The 14,805-nt window shown below is 37.2% G+C and overlaps 1 long non-coding RNA gene across 1 annotated transcript; it reads left to right on the plus strand.

Annotated features, from left to right (window-relative positions):
- Positions 1-7,323: 7,323 nt before the first annotated feature.
- Positions 7,324-13,926, plus strand: LOC132682343 (uncharacterized). Its single transcript, XR_013552900.2, has 5 exons — positions 7,324-7,417; positions 11,643-11,714; positions 12,050-12,116; positions 12,949-13,360; positions 13,842-13,926. It is a non-coding gene; the product is annotated as an uncharacterized LOC132682343 (long non-coding RNA).
- Positions 13,927-14,805: the final 879 nt, after the last annotated feature.

Raw genomic sequence — 14,805 nt, forward strand, 5'->3', positions numbered from 1 at the left:
CTAACTTTATACATACAAAATTTAATGCAGAATAGATTATAGACCTAACTGTATGAGCTGAACCTATCTAACTACTAGAATAAAAATTGAAGAATATTTTGGTGACCCTGAATTTGTTAAAGATTTCTTAGGCCACACACACACAAATCAATCATATAAAGAAGAAAAATTGAAAAATTAGATCTCATCGATAAAAAAAAAAAACTTTTGCTTCTTGTAAGACATGCTAAGAAAATGAAAAGGAAAGACACAGACAGGGAGAAGACATTTTGCAAGATCTATGTCCACCAAAATACTTGCACCTAGACTACGTATAGAATGCTTACAATGCAATTCAAAGATAAATAAAAGATGTGAACAGACTTTTTGTAAAGAATATATTACAAAGAGCAAATAAGCATTGAAAAGATGCTTGATATAATCAATCATTAGTCACAATGAGAGAGCACTATGTATGCTCTACGATGGCTTAAATTAAAATGACTAAAGGGGCGTCTGGGTGGCTCAATCGGTTGAGTGTCCAATTTCAGCTCAGGTCATGATCTCCTAGTCTTGTGAGTTCGAGCCCAGTGTCAGGTTCTGTGCTGACAGCTTAAGAGCCTGGAGCCTGCTTCAGACTCTGTGTCTCCCTCTCTCTGTCCCTCCCCTGCTCACATTCTGCCTCTCTCTCTCTCCCAAAAATAAACATTAAAAATTTTTTTTTAAATAATAAAAATAGAATGACTGAAACTGTCGTGTTAGTGTAGCTATGAAGTGACTGGAACTCTCATATATCACTTGTGGGAATTGAAACTAAAACAGCCACTTGAAAAACAGTTTGGTAGTTTCTTTAAAAATTAAATACCTAGGGGCACCTAGGTGGCTCAGTTGGTTGAGCGTCCGCCCTCAACTTAGGTCATGATCTCACGGTCGGTGAGTTCAAGCACAGCATCAGGCTCTGTGCTGACAGCTCAGAGCCTGGAGCCTGCTTTGGATTCTGTATCTCCCTCTCTCTCTTCCCCTCCCCTGTTCGCACTCTGTCTCATTCTCTCAAAAATAAATAAACATTAAGAAAAAATTTTTATAATTAAATACCCAGTTGCCATAAAACTCAGTAATCCTATTCCCATACCCAAAAGGAATGAAAATATCTCTCCATACAAAAATTTATATTTGAATATTCATAGTAGCTTTATTTACAATGGCCACAGCTGGAAGTGATCCAAATGCTCATCAAATTGTGATACAGCCATTAAATGAAATACTACTCAGCATAAAAAAGGAAATAATTGATACATGCAACACATGAATAGATTTCCAATGCATTATGCTATCTGAAATCAACCAGGCAAAAAAGTCTTCAGAAAGTACAGTTCCATTTATATGAAATTCTAGAAAAGGCCAAACTATATCAATACCTGTTAGGTGCTAGGGGTTAGGGTCTGAATGTTGATTGCAAAGGAGCATGAGGGAATGTTTTCGGTAATGGAAATGTTTTATATCATGTTTGTGGTGGTAGTTCCACAACAATATATAATATATTTTCCATAGTCAATGGACTGTACAAGTAAAATAACTTTATTTTAAATTCTATAAATTATATGCCAATAAAGCTAATAAAATGATGATGATAAAGCTTCAAGCAGATCATTACCCAAAAAAGAAAAATTATGTTCAGATGTACAGATACATTTACAATCAAATATGATACAGTAAGTTTATCAAAAAGCCAGTGTGCATTAATTAATGACAAGTAAAACTTTACCATTTTCATTTCAAATTTGTTTTGAAATTGAAATTTGATATCTTAATAAATAATAATAGACATTCAAGTTATAATAATAATTTTAAAGGGGGCAATGAAGAAAATTACTAAATAATGTCAATATGTTTTTCTCTTTTGACTTTTTTGTACCATTCTTTTTTTAGTCAGGCAGAGACATTCATTTATTTTAAGGATGATGTTGTTATAGCAAGAATTCAAAGACAAAGAGCTAATATTCAGATTTGACTTTCATAAGATAATTTTTTAATTTAAAGCAAAGAAGAGGTTTGAAGACTTGGAATTACTGAAGAAAATAAACCGGTTTTATAGATTAATCTACAATAATTAACTATTGGGATGCAGGTCTGATTGAAGACACAGGTAGGAAGATCTCAGGCTATGATGTAGGGGAAATTTACAGAAGCCTAGGGAAGAAATGGGAAAGATGGGGTGGAGGGAAAGCAAGGACAACATGGAAAGATTCAGGAAGATAACAAGAGTGAGAGCACAGAGGACAAATACTAACACAGTCACTTTTCCCCTCTTGAAATCTGTAGGGATTTGGGAGCATGTGGAAAGTCCTGGATAGAGAAAGGGGCACCTGAAGACAATGGGCCTGCATTATGAGGGAGTGGTCCCCAAACAGCTTGGCGTCTCACATAACACAGTGTCACCAGTACCATAAGTCCAGCATTGAAAGAGGTAAATGACTAGGTCCTTAAGGATATGGCAAGACTTCCATTTCCTCCAAGGCCTGTACAAGGAATGCAGGAGACCTGGAAACTGCCAAGTGCCCTGGTTGTGGGACCCAGAGACTCAGAGAAGAAGAAAGGATCTGCAGAGGCCCAGGGAAGAAAACAAGGCTGCAGGATGTTAGAGCTTTGATACTGGAGGGAACACATCCTAAGGTTATTTTAAGAATGAGGGAACTCTAAGGGCGCCTGGGTGGCTCAGTCAGTTAAGCGTCTGACTTAGGCTCAGGTCATAATCCTGCGGTTCCATGAGTTGGGGCCCCACACTGGGCTCTCTGCTCTCAGCATGGAGTCTGCCTTGGAAACTGTCTCCCTCTCTCTGTCCCTCCCCTGCTCATGTGCACGCTCTGTCTCTCAAAAATAAATAAACATTAAAAAATTTAAAAAAAAAAGAATGAGGGAATTCTAGGTTGAAGAAATAGGAGAACACGCTCCTTCAGGTACAACCCTTAGCGCCCATTTACAGCCATTTCTTCATGCATAATCAATTGTGAAGATGGAAAACATACCAGAAAAATCACTTCTATCTCGCACAACTAGGTGTTTTTTGTTTTGTTTGTTTTTTGCCTTGTTTTGTTTTGTTTTTTTGCAATCATTTACCAGAAGAATCCTAGAAGGCTGGAGATGCATTCTAGTCCATATCTAAGAACGAATCCAAATGCTCAATAGCAAAAAGCCTGGATTCATCATGCTAACCAAAACTTTGCATCAAGTATATTGGAGCAGACTATTTATAAAGAGAGAAAACCATCTGAGGCAAACTTGTTTATCTCTTTCAAATACAGTATAATGTGGGAGAAAAAACAAAGCTACTGGCTTTACCAAGAAGTCTCTTGGTGACATCCCGGTTTTCCTTTTCTACTTAGTAGGTTCTATTATTAAAATATTGCCGAGGCTCAAAAACCAGTGGCTCCCCCTCTTGCTGCTATGTTCTAATAACACACACAAGACTATACCAGGAAGTTTTAGTGCTACAAAGAAAAGAGACAAAGTCATAGGCTTTTGCTATGGCTAAGAACATGATCCACCAAAGTTTATTTAGGTCTGGCAACCATTGGGGCTCAAAGCATGGAGGCAGAAAGATTTCTAACTTGTACCTAATTGTAAATTACAGAAATGCTTTGCCCTCATTGAACATTAGAAATCCATTACTGTTTCTTGGCTGGAAGAAAGACAGATGTAAGACAAATCTGAAACAGTATTTAGAAGCAATCAACCAACAAATATTTATCAAGTGCCTACCATATTGTAGGCAATCCACAGACAACATTTATGCTTGGCATCCTTCCATTTCCTTTTTAAATGTTCCCATCCCTTATTATGGGGCTTCAAAAGCCTATTGCCCACCTGCTGATCCAAGGATTCCCTGAGGCTCCTACTATTTTACTTCTCTGAATAAATATTTTAACCATAATAAAGAATTCCATAAAATTAGCATATTGAAACATGAATCTCTTTAACAACAAATGGAAAAATGTGTTTGCAAAAAAATGTTAAAGCAAAAAAAGAAATCCTTGATATATATAAAATACTTAAAATGGATTTTAAAATATTGACTCTCAATAGTCAAAATAAACAATTTTTACACATGCATGCACACACACATGCACACACATGTACAATATTAGAAGTTCAGAGTATTGGAATAGATGAAAAAATAAATAAAAAATAAAGCAATAATGTGATGCTGATATTTTGTTTTTCACCATGCTAAATTAGCAGTTTTCTTTTCTTTTTGTTGTCTGTTTTAATTTTTTTTTTTTTTAACGTTTATTTATTTTTGAGACAGAGAGAGACAGAGCATGAATGGGGGAGGGTCAGAGAGAGAGGGAGGCACAGAATCTGAAACGGGCTCTAGGCTCTGAGCTGTCAGCACAGAGCCCGACGCGGGGCTCGAACTCACGGACCGTGAGATCATGACCTGAGCCGAAGTCGGACGCTTAACCGACTGAGCCACCCAGGCGCCCCTTGTTGTCTGTTTTAATGTGAGTATTCAATATAGAAGAAGGCACAGTAATCAGGTATTCTGACACACTGCTTGAGAGAGTATACATTGGCATAATTCTTCTGAGAGTAGAAGCCATACAACAAATAGCTTAAAACAAACATAATTGTTGTAATAATAACAATTTTGAGATTCTAGTTATTAATCAGAAATTTAAGTAACAATTATACACTAAAATATTTCAGATTATGCTGATTTCTTTAAAATATAATGACAAACTGAAATTAATCAAACTGTCAAAATTAAGGAAATGGTACATTTCTATAAGACTATCTTACATATATTTAAATAGCTATTTATAAAAAGTGTTTATTAACACATTAATACATGAACATATACTCATATTAAGTATAAAAATGGTTTTAAAAAATGTACTTAAAACAATATCTCAGCTCTGTAAGGTATACTTTGAGTGGCCTAAAAGGATATACATTAAAATCTTATGTCAGTTTTCCTCTAGGGTTATGGGAATTTTTTTCTGCTGCTTTATACTTTTCAAGTCTCCCAAACTGATCATTTCTGCCTTAAAACTGCTCCTTATACCAACTCCCCTTTTTCTTTTTGTCAGCACCTTCCTCCCAGGCAACAGACAGAATAACTTATAACCAACATCGGTAACATCTCCTCTTATGGGCAGTGAATTAACTGCCAAATCTTGTACATTTCTGGAAAACAACTCAGTTGGAGCTTCTAATATTTCCTCTTTTCTACATTTCACATTTTACTACCTTTTCTTATGGTTTAATGCAAAAACTTGTTAACTTATCTCAGCACCCATTTTCACTTTTTTTTAAACCAATTTTCTTACTACTTCCTCATTAATAATTTTAAATTATAGTTCTGTCCTGGTCATTATAAAATGAAGAAATGCACACATGTATGTTATATATTATATATACAATGAAATTGCATGTAAAATAAAATATACCTATTTTTTGCATTTAAATATTAACAGGTTTTATAGCAGCACTCTCAACAATAGCCAAATTATGGAAAGAGCCTAAATGTCCATCAACTGATGAATGGATAAAGAAATTGTGGTTTATATACACAATGGAATACTACTTGGCAATGAGAAAGAATGAAATATGGCCCTTTGTAGCAACGTGGATGGAACTGGAGAGTGTGATGTTAAGTGAAATAAGCCATACAGAGAAAGACAGATACCATATGTTTTCACTCTTATGTGGATCCTGAGAAACTTAACAGAAACCCATGGGGGAGGGGAAGGAAAAAAAAAAAAAAAGAGGTTAGAGTGGGAGACAGCCAAAGCATAAGAGACTCTTAAAAACTGAGAACAAACTGAGGGTTGATGAGGGGTGGGAAGGAGGGGAGGGTGGGTGATGGGTACGGAGGAGGGCACCTTTTGGGATGAGCACTGGGTGTTGTATGGAAACCAATTTGACAATAAATTTCATATATTGAAAAAAAAAGAAAAAGGTTAAATATGTGAGGTTAATTAACTCCATGTGGGGAATCTTTTCATAATGTATACATATATTAAATCATCGTATTGTACAATTTAAATATAAAAGAAATAAAATAAATGAATAAATATTAACAGGTTTATACAACAAGCTCATAATGTATGAAAAAATGTAAGCATTTAACAAAAACGGGAAGAAGCCAAGGACTTTAAAAGAAATTTCTAGGGGTGCCTGGATGGCTTAGTTGGTTGAGGGTCCTACTTCAGCTCAGGTCATGATCTCACAGCTCGTGGGTTCAAGCCCTGCGTTGGGGTCTGTGCTGACAGCTCAGAGCCTGAAGCCTGCTTCAGATTCTGTGTCTCCGTCTCCCTCTGCCCCTCCCCTGCTCATGCTCTGTCTCTCTCTCTCACAAATAAATAAAGATTAAAAAAATTTTTTAAAGAAATTTCTAATTAAAAATACGTATAAATACATCCATATTTACATTCACTGGTCAACAAACATTTGGAAAATAAAAAGTTCATTTCATACATTCCACAAGAAAATTCAAATTAAAGCAATACAGTATTTCTTGCACCCAGTGACAAAATTGAGGAAAAAAAAACCCTCAAAACTTAATAATAAAATAGGCTGTGATCATGAAATCAGTGTTGTCCTGTGAAACCTCAGTAAACTCCTTCATTTAGATTGGTTCATCCACAGCCCCACCTGGATTCAGGGAAAAGTACAGGTAATCTTGGTAACAAAGAGAAATGTGGAAAAAATCCAATTTTCTGATTTAAGTGAGTTTTTCATGGGAAAGCTATAAATGAAAAGTCTGATGAATCTAAAAGAAAAAACATCTCAGGATTAGCCTTCAGCTCTTTCTGCTCAAGGAGAATTAGTATTAAAGTTTAGACAGGACAGGGTGCCTGAGTGGCTCAGTCCGTTAGGCGTCTGACTTCAGCTCAAGTCACAATCTCGTGGTTTGTGAGTTTGAGCCCCGCATAGGGCTCTCTGCTGTTCCCTGCAGAGTCTGCTTCAAATTTTCTGTTCCTCTCTCTCTCTGCCCCTCCCCCACTGTGCTCACGCAGGCTTTCTATCTCCCTCTGTCTCTCAAAAATACACATTAAAAAAAAGTTTAGACAGGTTAGACAACAAAAATTGAGAACTCTAAGTTGGTGAACTTATTTAAAGAATAATGGATAACTATTTCTTGGTGAAAATTCCCTCCAGTTTTAAGTGTTTATGTGGGTATATGTTTATACTGGGAAATGGCGTAAAATACACTTCTTACACTGAGTTCTGGTAAAACAAAAATGTTCAAAAGCTACTGTCTGGGAGACATTCTTGCATATGGACACTGAGAGACTTATAAAAGAATGTCTATAGCAGCTCAATCGTAATAAAGAACAATTCGAATGTTCATCGAAGTATTATGGTATAGCAGAGAATATATCATGTGTTTTGAAAACCACTTTATTTTCATACTGGGCATACGACCATACAGGTGAGACTATGTAATTGAGTTCTGTCTAAAGTGTGGGAAAGTTTTTGTACACCTACTTTAGTAGTGGTCATAAATGCCTCGTGTAGTGATCTTCTCCACCCCACCCCCCCCCCCCGACTTTTCCATCACAGTCTCCGTTTCTCTCTCTCTCTCTCTCTCTCTCTCTCTCTCTCCATCACATGCATACGCAGCATTCACACTGGAAGCTACCTTTGAGTGATAGTAATACAATAAATTACGATACAAGGGCATATCCACAGGGGATTTTGGCTTAATTTTTTGTTTCTAAAATGGGTAGTGGACGCATGGACATTTTTTTATATCTTCCTTCTTTATACATCACATATATTTTATATTTTTAAATCTTTTATATCTATGTGGTATTTCATATTTTTAGAGACAAGTAACTGAGAATCAGTCCAATTATTGCAAAATTGGAAAAAAGAGTTTCCAGTTAGCAATTTCTCCAAAATAACTTGGCAAGAGGAAGATCACCAGGCAGGCTTTCTGCAGAACTATACTATGCAGCCAATAGAAATTGCAACAGAGTTATTCTGGAGAAAAAAAAAAAAAAAAAAAAAAAAAAAAAAAAAAAAAAATATATATATATATATATATATATATATATATATATATATTAACCAAAGGCTGGTTGAAACCATTCATTTAACTTATACTTTGCCTAAACTGAGGCATCCACAATCATCTGCTTAACTGAGATAAGGCTGTTAAAGGAGGAATGGAAGTAGAAGTTCACTGAATTTGAAAGTTCTTATAAAACACATCTGGCTAAAGATGATTGGAGAATATTCTTCCTTAGAAGTTTTAAAAATAGCAGATGGAATAATAACATGTTGGAACGGAAGGAGCCCTTAGAGGCTCTAAATGAAGATTTTCAATCTTGCCTACATATGAGAATCACCCATAGGCTGTTTGGGTTTTTTGTTTTGTTTTGTTTTGTTTTGTGTGTGTGTTTGGGGTGCGGGGGGAGTTTAATCCCAATGCTTGGGTTGCACTAGAGACAAACTAAATCAGAATATCTGCAGGCAAGACCTAAGCGTTAATGTTTTTAAAGACCTCTGCATCACTCCACTCTTCAGTCATTAGTTCCGTCCTTTCACAGTTGAAAGGTCTGAGGTTGTAAGAGGTGGACTGCATTCTATAAAGTTCACTCAGCGGGTTAATTGTTCTCTGTCTTGTTCCCTGTCTTCTGCCTCTCCCCTCCCCTTTTTTAATATTGCTGCTCCCCTGTATTTTAAACATTTATTTACATCCCTTCAAGTTCTCTTGACCTCATCTATCTCTTATTGTGGCCGCCCGGACCTTCACACCGGTACAACCTGATGGCGTCTCACCTCAGGTCACGCACAACACATCACTTCCCTTCTACCCGGGGGCTTTCCAAATGACTCAAGTGTCCGACTCATAATTTCAGCTCAGGTCATTATCTCACAGTCGTGGAATCGAGCCTCGCGTCGGGCTCCATGCTGACAGCACAGAGCCTGCTTGGGATTCTCTTTCTCTCTCTCTCTCTGCCCCTTCTCCACTCATGCTCACTCTCTCTCAAAATAAATAAATAAACTTAAAAAAAATGACACGGAGTCAACCAGGAAAATGTCTAAGATAAAATATGGCAGAGATAAGCAAGTGCAAAGGTCCTGAGGTGGGAAAAGGTTTGATAATTTCAGGGACAGAAATGGAGCCAATATAGATGAAGTATGGTGAAAAATAAGGAGAAGGATGTAAGATTAGGTTGGAGAAATTATAAGTACCACATCCTTTAGAGTTTTGTAAACATGTTATGAAGTTCAGATTTTATTATAAGAACAATAAGACGCCTCTGGAAATTTTTCAGCTGAAAAGCAAGATGGCCTGATTTTAATTTTTGAAAAGATCACTCAAGTTGCTCTATGGAGAAATGTTTGAACAATAACAGAGAGAAAACAAACCAGTTAGAAGGCTAATATAATCTAGGAAAGAACTGAAGATGGTGTTCAAGAATAATGTTTAAGATAAAACCATGACTCTCATACAAACAAACATAAAATAAACATGCGTCACAGATGGTATTTTTAAATTCATTAATTAATGAAGAAACTAGTAAAATGTTACAACTAATTCAAAAGAGAAGTCAAAGAACACACATGTATCAGCAATCTGCAATGCAGACATGAATTTCAAATATGATAGATGTAAAACTGGCCAATACCCACAGGACAACAACCAGTTGCATTTGTATTAATAAGAATCATATGTATTACTATCAGTTTTCTACAATTTCAAACAGTTGTAAAATAGCTCAAAAACTTATATATAAAAGGCACAGATAACCAGGAAAAAATGTGCTAGACAAAACATCTGGTAATCTTTCTTTACTCATTTCAAAGCGTTTCCCAATTGCTCCTGACAGGAGTTTGGACAAGAACAGTGCTAGTGAATAGAGAAACCTGTACTGAATTATAGATGTGTTTTGAAGTCTTAACTGACTGAACTTGCTGATGGATTAGAAGGGCATGTGTGTATGGGAATGCAAGCTGGTGCAGCCACTCTGGAAAACAGCATGGAGGTTCCTCAAAAAACTAAAAATAGAATTACCCTATGTCCCAGCAATTTCACTAATAAGCATTTATCCAAAGGGATACAGGTATGCTGTTTCAAAGGGGCACATGCACCCCAATGTTTATAGAAGCACTATCAACATAGCCAAAGTATGCAAAGAGCCCAAATGTCCATCGATGAATGAATGGATAAAGAAGATGTGGTATATATATACAATGGAGAATTACTCAGCAATCAAAAAGAATGAAATCTTGCCATTTGCAACTACGTGGATGGAACTGAAGGGTATTATGCTAAGTGAAATTAGTCAGTCAGAGAAAGACAAATATCATATGACTTCACTCAAATGAGGACTTTAAGAGACAAAACATATGAACATAAGGGAAGGGAAACAAAAAGAATATAAAAACAAGGAGGGGGGCAAAACATAAGAGACTCATAAACATGGAGAATAAACAGAGAGTTACTGGAGGGAGTGTGGGAGGGGAGATGGGCTAAATGGGTAAGGGGCACTAAGGAATCTACTCCTGAAATCATTGTTGCACTATATGCTAACTAATTTGTCTATAAATTTAAAAAAAATTAAATTAAAAATTAAAAAAATAAAAATTAAATTAAATTAAAAAAAAAGAAGGGCATGTGTGTACAAGCATGTGAGGAGGGCAGGCAAGAGAGAGAGAGGAATCAAGGTTGACTCCTATTTGTTAGTTAAACCTTGTTCCTGTAGAACAGTCTTACTAGCTGAACTGATAGCAGCTGAACTCCTTCACTAGACTGGGACATAGAGAGCCAGCTAGATGATAAGATGTTGTTTATAGAAGAGAAACAAGAGAAAATATACACAATACCAGATAGCAATACAATATCTTCATAAGTAAGTTCTAAATTAAAGGCTTAGTTAACTCTAAAAGGGAAAGGGGCGGGGGCTCTCTGAAGCACCAATGTTGTGAACACTTTCTAATCATCCCATATGAAGTTTCAGCTAAGGACTTTACATTTTTTTTTTAATGTTTATTTATTTATTTTGAGACACAGAGAGAGAGTGAGCATGAGCAGGGGAGGGGCAGAGAGAGAGAGAATCTCAAGCAACCTCTGCACTGTCAGTGTAGAGCCTAATGTGGGGGGATTGATCTCAAGAACCGTGCGATCATGACGTGAGCTAAAACCAAGAGTAGGACGCTTAACCAACTGAGCCACCCAGGCGCCCCGAGCTAAGGACTTTAAATACAACATAGTGGGATTTGGGGACCTCTTAATCCATCTCAATCATCAGTGAATCATATGTTTAAGTTTTGATGTCAAGAGGTTCTGGGTATTTAAAAAAAAACCCTATGTGAATATATGTTTCTGAAGGTTGGGGCTGGACTATGGGATTTGGTGGGGGGAGCTTATTTACAAAGGAACAAGAGACCAAATAGAGGCACAGTAGTTTATATGATATAATGGGAAGGGTGGACAAAAGCACCACCATATAAGGCACTTAGAGTAGGGAGTCAGGAAGGTAAAGCTGAAAAGATTAGAGACATCAGAGACAAGTTTGGTCTACTTAAAAAATCACTAAGAATCAATACTGGCTTACTGCAGTCCTCTTTAATAAGGGGAAATAAGGATTATGCCCATTTTAAAATTAAAAAAATTTATTAATAATACATTCTATGATTTGCAGAACCAAGGAAAACAACTACAAAACAATGTCTCCGGATATTAATAGCAATGGCCTCTTGTGGTGAAACTATTGGTATTATGATTTTTAAATTATATTCTGTAATTTTCAGAATCTCTATAATGAGCATAATTATAAGGAAAAAAAAACAACAGAAATATGATCATGGATAACATGGCAAAATAAGTTAAGAATATGCCTACTCAGTTTACTTCTGTATCTCCTCCCTAAATGAAACAGTACAAGATTGAACCCATAAACCAAATCCAAATAAGATCTATCCTTGAAATAATGATTAGTCCCCAAACAGTCATACCAGATTAAAGTCAATTATATATTGTTCCTTAGTATCATGAATATAAAGAGATGAAGGAAAAATAATATTGCTTTTTTTTTACCCTCACTTGTAGATTTCAATGGAGAGAATTTTGCCTGTAGATCTGACCCAATTAAGCATTTATGAAGACACAACGTAATGTATGATACCAAAGGAACTCTTGTCCTCTTACTATATGTGAAACTCACTTTAAACCTCCTAGGTGTCTGTCCTAAGCAATTTAGTATAAGATTGAATTCCACTAAGAGCTCCTTTCTGGGACTTTAACTGAAGAAGATATGATTGAAGAAGATATGATTACCATCTCCACCCTGTTGGCCCCACCAACCTTCTGGCCCTAGCTCACCAGCATAAAAGGCAGTTTGTCTCCTGAACTGGGTCTTCCAATCCCCAGGCTTCACATGACCTGACTTTTATGCATTCCTGCAGAGACAATCAACAGGCAGCATCTGTGTCTCTACCATACCCCCTGGACCCAGACACTTCCTAGCCATGACAGAGAAGCCATTTTGCTAGCTATTCTATGTGTCACAGCTTCTGTACACCCCCACCTTTCCCATGCCCTCCCAACATCCATCCACCTACTCTTATTGATAAGCTGTGCACTGGCTCCTTTTTCTCTAATGAAAGTATTGACTTGTAAAAGACACATCAAAAGCTCTTCAAAGTTCTTCCTATTTGAATAAAGCTTTATCTTCATGTTTTGGAGGTCTCCATAATGTTGAACGAATCTGCTAGTAATTTTAAAGAAGCATGTGCTGATTACAAGAAGAAATTCTGTGAGTTCTTACAGAAGGCTTTAAAATTGTTTCTGTCACATGCTATCAAAACTCAAGTAGATTTAGACACAACGCAGCTTAATCACCTCATGAGGAAGATGAGTAAGCACAGCCCATTTATGACCTCTACATTAAAGGGCTCAGTAAGAACTGAAAACATGTATTTTATTTATTTCTCTCTCTCTTGCATCAGGGAGATCCAGAGACACTGAGAAGGTCAGAGCAAATCTGAGAAGAGTCTCATGAAGCCCATTGTCCTGAATGCCCCAATTCTACCTGTCAAGGGTGCCTGGAAAGAGACACTGAAGAGAATAGCAATAAATATGAAAACCCTACAGAAGAGAGAACAACTTCATTGCTAAGCTCTACATTATTCTAATTTTGATCTAACTACCACAACCTAGAGGGGGGAAAGGCAATTAATCTACACAAGAACTCCTCTGAAGGAACTAGATGATGTCAATCCTTTGAGAGGACCGGTGGTGGTTATTTTTCTTCCCTTTGATGTCAGCTTGCCTGGGCACCATGGTGGGGACCCACAGTGCTATTTACTCTTACTTCACAGGGCAGTCCAACCTGAGTCATATGACTGCTGTGTCAGTGAGGTCAGTTGGACTATTATTGTTTTTTGCATGCATAACCAGGCATCCGGTCCCTTGGGTTGCTTAAATTCATGAACCCCTGCCCCCACCAAGGCCTCGAATGCTGAATGAAGTGACAGTCCACTGATTGTCCAGCTCTCCTTCTCCATGGCCAAAGAGCTATTTGGAACACATCTGGGCCTTCATCAGTATTTCAAGCCCTGCAAAGCTTGAAGTTTGTTTTTAGACCACAATTCACATGGGCTCAGTAAAAGCAGCCTGCATAGTTGTCCTTTTCTGAAATCTTTGAACTATTTTTTTCCCCAAATGTTCTTAATTAATTTTGGAGTCTAGACTGTGAAATCTCAATACTCTCCAATCTGCTGCATCTCTTTTCAAGATGCCTAGAGGCATTTACAGGAAACATCAGTCATCAGTTGATTAGATTTGTGATAAGGTAACAAGTTCCCTCAGTTAACTGCATTCTCTGTTTCTTACTTTTTAGGTACCCCCATACGTGGATATTTCTTCCCCATTTATCTCCTTACTCTTTCCTATCTACTCTCTCCACACTTCCTGTCAATTGTGGTCACTGACTCCTTATTCTCTTCATTCTGAAATAATGTATGAGAAAACACTATAAATTCTGCAATTCTGTAGCAATTATCAGTATGATAATTATAATTCACCCTTTCCCAGTACGATTTTGTGGGTGGGTACGTGTGTGCCGTTTATGTGTACATAAGAGAGAAGCCCAGCTGTCGTGAACAATCCTCCATCCTGAACTGAGGTCTACACTACCTGCTCAGAGAGGGCCTGAACCCACACAGGCAAGACCCAGATACATCTAACTCATGACAGGTTTCAGATGTGAGTTTTTGAAGACACGGCAGTAGAGGGCCCATCCTAGCTAAGCTAAGATGCATAGAAAATTCGTTTGCACTCTCCCATCTTGCCAGTCCCCTGACATGTATTTTTCTCCACCCAAGCACCCTACTGCTCTCTGCTGTTCTCCAGCAAGTCCAAATCTTCCCTCTTGGCCAATGCCCCCAGCACCACATTAAGCAACATTTGGTGCTTTCAAATGACCCTTCTCTCAAAATCAAACTCCCACACATTTAGGAAACAGAAGAAAAATATCCCATTCCTCTGGTCCACATGGGAATGTGACAAAATAATAACAACATTCCACTTGGGCAGATGTATGCTTAAAAATTTGGTAATTGTTCCAAATAGATGACAGTTTCAAAACATCTCTAGAAAAAAAATTGGAAAATAACACTTTCTAGAGATTCCTTAATTTTAGAGGTGGCTATCTCTTCTGACTGCCTGAGGCATTCTCTAACATAAAAAATGCGAAACAGTGAAATGAGGTAGTGAGTACCCTTTAAAAACCAGAGTATTTGTCAAATGCTACAGTGGCAAGAGGTGATGCCTGGCAGCTGTGAGAGCTGCTCTGAAACATCCAT

Source organism: Panthera onca, chromosome A1 (genome assembly GCF_046562875.1).
Source record: "Panthera onca isolate mPanOnc1 chromosome A1, mPanOnc1 haplotype 2, whole genome shotgun sequence".
Taxonomy (NCBI): domain Eukaryota; kingdom Metazoa; phylum Chordata; class Mammalia; order Carnivora; family Felidae; genus Panthera; species Panthera onca.